Source organism: Brienomyrus brachyistius, unplaced genomic scaffold (assembly GCF_023856365.1).
Source record: "Brienomyrus brachyistius isolate T26 unplaced genomic scaffold, BBRACH_0.4 scaffold32, whole genome shotgun sequence".
Classification (NCBI taxonomy): domain Eukaryota; kingdom Metazoa; phylum Chordata; class Actinopteri; order Osteoglossiformes; family Mormyridae; genus Brienomyrus; species Brienomyrus brachyistius.
Genome location: NW_026042307.1, coordinates 4,952,618 through 4,958,301, shown reverse-complemented (window position 1 = coordinate 4,958,301; position 5,684 = coordinate 4,952,618). Strand labels below are relative to the sequence as shown.

At 39.1% G+C, this 5,684-nt stretch overlaps 1 long non-coding RNA gene across 1 annotated transcript; it reads left to right on the top strand.

Annotated features, from left to right (window-relative positions):
* The first annotated feature begins 1,516 nt into the window (after positions 1-1,516).
* On the top strand, positions 1,517-3,503 carry LOC125721220 (uncharacterized). Its single transcript, XR_007385735.1, has 4 exons — positions 1,517-1,861; positions 2,407-2,526; positions 3,014-3,060; positions 3,217-3,503. It is a non-coding gene; the product is annotated as an uncharacterized LOC125721220 (long non-coding RNA).
* The last annotated feature ends 2,181 nt before the right edge of the window (positions 3,504-5,684 follow it).

Below are 5,684 nucleotides of genomic sequence, written 5' to 3'. Positions count from 1 at the left end.
GTGCTCTCTGATCCGTCACCGAGGTCCTTCAGACATCACCAGACGTCGAGCGCAGTTCTAACCACCGGCCTGATGACGAATTCACATCACAGGTCTTTCTTGCACCCGACTTCGAGTGGCTGTCGACAGACTTCGGTGTCGCTTCTCTCGGCGTACTGGAGACGTCTTCGGGGTTCCTCGGATCCGGCTCGAAGGACCAAATTCTATGTTGGGGAAAGCGCCCGGCGTTTCCACCCCAACTCCACATTTATGAGACACACACAGGTTACAGTTTTACTTGCAAGGGTACCCACACTCTCTGCAATGCAAACTACAGCAGAATGTGTTACAAAGGGTGGTTCCCCTTGTCTTCTTTATTTATAGTCAATGGGGGGCGCAAGAGAGGGAAGTGAGATTCTTATCTAAGTAGGCAGCTGTTAACCACCTACTTAGAGTACAATAGCTAAGAGTATGTGGCTAGAAGATAAGAAATAACGTATACATATATATTTACACTCATTGCTGATCATACAGAAATGATTAACAACTGTTTCTTCAACCTAACAGTCCCAAACACTTTTCCTGCATCAAAAGTCAAACTAGTCCCTATTCCTGCCATGAAAGGTTCACATAATGTCACCGATACCTGAACCAACCATGTTTATCAGAGGATGCCAACCCTTTGGCTGCAGCTTTCTCTGCACACGCTGAGAGAGTCTTCAGTGTAGCAGGAAAAGATTTCAGGCCAGAAGATTGCAAATTAAATCATGAAACCTTTGAAGATATTATGCTGAATAAATGTAATAATAATGAAAAATTAGCAATGTGTATTGGAATAAAGCATAATTGTATTTGCCATGACGTTTTGCTTTTCGCTGTAGTGCTATGGTTGAACGGAAAAACTTACTTTTGTGTGCATAAGAAAATAAATAGGAGGAACTACGAAACCAAGTAATTCCTTTTACTATGTATACTTTTTCTTTAATGTTAAAAGATAGACAAACTAGTAATGGGCAAACAGCTCTTCGGCTCTTGAATTAAATTATGCAGGTACTACAGCAAAATGCTCAAAAATACCAAAACACATCAAGAGCTAAATATGCAAAAACAATAAATACCTTCCTGTGGAAAAGGGGCAACATAAACCAAATGTAAAGTCACGAAAATCATGAAAATATAAAGTACACTTTACACACTTCATTTCTTTGAATTGAAATTAATTATATTCATCTACCTTCATACATTAATACAAGACATTATATGATTATAATGTTTGTTATTATCATATAATTTTTATTTAGGTATTATGTAGGTGCAGTTAATGTATAGTGTTACCTGATATATACTAATAAGCAGTAATACAATAAAAAGAGAGAAGAATGTCAGCTGTTCTCCAAGAAGTTACTGATTTCTTGGATGGCTAGAAGAACATCGATTCAGTTCCCAAAAATCTGTAAGAACAATTTTTGAGGATCTGTATTTTCCATTGTTATTCTCAAAGGGCTGTCATCATGACTATTTTGCTTTTCAGGTAAAGACTCCAACAGCAGGACTGTGGTACAGCAGCCTGTGTCTGACACATTGCAGCCAGGAGACTCTGTGAGCCTGCAGTGTACGATAGAGACTGGGAGCTGTGCAGGAGAACACAGTGTTTACTGGTTCAGACATGGATCAGGAGAATCCCTTCCTGGAGTCATTTACAGCCATGGAAACAGCAGTGATGAGTGTGAGAAGAGCCCTGAGGCTGGATCTCCTACACGGAGCTGCGTCTACAGCCTCCCCAAGGGGAACCTCAGCCTCTCCGATGCTGGGACTTACTACTGCGCTGTGGCCATGTGTGGGGAGATGCTGTTTGGGAACGGCACATAGCTGGATATAGATGGTAACACCCAGTGTGGGGAGATGCTGTTTGGGAACGGCACACAGCTGGATATAGATGGTAGCACCCAGTGTGGAGAGTATATCTGCTTCAAAGTTTTATTTAGCTTATTCTGCTATTAAGACATTTATTTCTTTTTTTAATGTAATGAATTTTCTAATTTAAGTGCTTAAATTAAATTACACAGATGTTAATTTAATAATTATCCATCCATCCATCCATTTTCCAAACCGCTTATCCTATTGGGTCGCGGGGGGTCCGGAGCCTAATTTAATAATTATTTCAAATATTAATATCCATCCATCCATCCATTTTCCAAACCGCTTATCCTATTGGGTCGCGGGGGGTCCGGAGCCTAATTTAATAATTATTTCAAATATTAATATAAATTGTTAAAATACAAAATACTAGAAGTTCATGTTAAAAATGGACTATTTACAAAACAACTGCTGTAATGTGTTATCGATTTGATCTTTAACTAATGTAATGTAAGCAAATGGGAAATGTGTCTCTATATCATTATGCTGAAATCTATCTCTTTGTTACAGGCTTTCAGAAGCTGCTGGATCCTCTTCACTCTGGCTTGCTGATAGTTTTATCTTGCAGCATTATTCTGAACGTTGCTCTCATTTGTATAAGATGTAAACTGACCTGTACACACTGTGCAGGTACGCTGCCCGGCTTTATGCACTCAGAAGGACAAAATGTAGATTTTAACAAATTATAGAAATATAAAATTGTTTTATGATAGATAACATTTTCATATTAAAACCACTCTTGCAGGTAATACAGTTTTAAAATCCATTATTAAATCTCACCTTATTTATATAAACCTTTTTGTACTGTAAGATTTACATTTTTGTATTATATCTTTCATATTTTGCAAAATCTATTGAAATATACATGTTGCAATAAGTTGCATATCAATAACTTTTATTACCAAGATCTCCTTTATAGCAATTTTATTATATATGATATATGAGAACAAATGACACGTATCCAAACATGCACACTTAAATTGACAGAAGTCATTTTTACTTTCATTTTTGAGACAAAAAGGATGTTGATTGCTTGAAAATTCGGAATGTTATCTGACCACGGTATGATACCGTGCGAAATTAAATAATATATTGATGTGTTATATATTTTAAACAGATGAAAAGAACAGTGATATATCAAAAGTGGAATGGTCACGCAAGCAAGTATGTAATAAATATTTCAAATTACAAATCGTCAGTAAAACAAATGAACCTCAGACTGATTTCCATCCTGGGATCAGCATTTTAAGTGCTATTTGTGAAAATAGGTAATAGCAAACCGATTTGATCCATCCAATTCTGCCATCTTTGTCTCCACAGTGCCATGACGAGGACACACTGAATTACGCTGCCCTGAACCTTAAGAAGCCAAAACCCAGGAGACAGAAGAAAGACGGGAATAATGACACTCTGTATTCTGACCTCCGCTACAGAGATTATGAATAAAGATGCTTCTCATTCATGTCAGTCACACAGAGTGTTCAGGGTGTAGCTTTAATAATGTTCAGAGGAGGGCAGGGGAGCCAGTGCTTCTGAGACTGAATCACGGGATTTTACGGAGCACCGGTGCTGAGTTTGGTGTCAGTGTGTTTGGGGCGCATTTTTACTGGAAGTGCAAATGTTCAAGCCAGACTGGGGGCTGAGGGAGGGGGAGAGGGGAGCCACAGAGATTATTTCTTCATGGCATGGGGGGGAATAAGCGGCTTTAATGTTGTGGAAAGGCTGAGTTGCTGCAATCAGTTCTTTGATGTCACACATGCTTACTTGTCTCCCTTGTGTACCATGCTGAATGGTTTGGGGCAAACGCACAGGGACTGATCGATTATATTAAACAGATGAAAGAAACTGAATGAAAATTTCAAGTGTTCTTAAATTACGTTTTTCATTTAATTGTGTGTTCTGGATGTATTTTTGAGTATATACATGTACCTGTATATGTACCTGTATATATACCTGTGTCGTTAATAACGATGTGGATAATTAAGAAAGAGGAGTTTTGTTTCTTGCTCCCTGTCTTGTTACTTGGCTCACAAACATACACACACATAGACACACACACAAACATACACAGACACACAAACACACACACACATAGACACACACACACACAAACACACATGCACACATGCACACACACACACTGCTACGGCTCTGTAAGAACACTACCATGCTCTTTTGTGTGAGTGGGGTGGGGGGTGTTAAATAAGATGAAAATGACAATGGCTGTACTTTTGTTATGTCAGTTGTGTTTCTATAGTCATTGTATCATATTCCACAAGCTTTTTATTCTACAAGATGTACAAGCCAGTCAGTGTATTCAGTGGGGTGTTCAGGAGTCATTAGGTTCTGAAAAATGTCTTGCATTTAAAACATAATGTACTTTTGAATACTTAAGTATTTTTAGATGCAAATACTCCAGTACTTTAACTGAAGTAAAAAATTAACTGAAAAACTTTGAGTATTATTTGACGAGGAGTATCTATACTTAACTCAAGTAGTGAAGTTGTGTACTTTGTCCACCTCTGTCCAAAAGTGACATACAGCTGTAAGCTGTTTGGGTTTGTTTGTCTGCTGAGTGCTTCTCTGCAGTGCTGCAGATGTTTCCACTGGTTAGATGCAGCTCAGGAAGACTGACCCACTGACTGCACTGTGCTGGACTCACTTTGCAAAGAGTAAAAACCACACAGACAGAACAATATCTGCTTCTTGTAAGACCCTGTTTCCTCTCTACCTCACCCAGGTCACGCTTTCAAGTATTCAGCCTAAGTTATTTTATCCAAACAAGCCACCATTATTATTCATGCAGCTGGACATTTGACTGGAGCACATGATTGCTACATATCACTACTGTACATGGAACGGAATGTACAGTTTTCACAACAGAACTTTAGAAAAGCAAAATTCTCATCAGTCCACATCTCTAACCACCACACATCCTAGGGCTCCCATTTATAATGGTACATTTTTGTTTTATTCACATTCTTTTTCATCACACAGATAAACACCATCCATTAATCTTACAGCATGTATCCTGGTCAGGGTGATGGGGACGACACCACCTATATCGAGTGTGATTTAAGGCCAAGACCTTAAAAGGGAGAGTCAAGACTGAGGCTTGTTACAAGAGCAGTGGGGCACAAAACAACAAACAACATCATTATGAATGTAAAAGAAATGGATGTATATATAAATATAGGGTAATAATAGAAACAAAAAATAAGAATATATTACATACAGAGGAATATTATAGGAATATTAAAATTAACTTATACACAATCCTTAACTTATACACAATCCTATTGCATGTAACATTATTGCTCATGTGCCAGATATTAGCCTCCCAAAGGAAGCTGCCACACAGGGCATAATGCACTGGCTCAATGCAACACTGCACATCAGTGAATAAGGAGGAACAATATTGCAGATCAGCAGCAGATAGAAACTGTATCAGAAGACAGTGAACAGGGGAAAAGTTCAATGAGCAGAGTGCAGATTATAAAGCCTGACTGCTGTGGGGCCCAATGACCTGCGGTACCGTTCTGTCACACGCCGGGTGTCTGAGTCTCTTACTGAAGGAGCTGCCCTTACGGGCCTCCATAGTCTGCTGGGGGGGTGAGAGGTGTCACATAAAATTGATGACAGCCTTGTTATCAGCCTGCTCTCATCCATCTACTCTACAGTGCCAAGGGACGCTCCTCCCTGATGATGAGAGGAGTCTAAGCATGTGGACATTTGGGATAATGTGAGTTCAGAACTGGATGGTCAGCTGTACGACTTCCAGTCTGTAG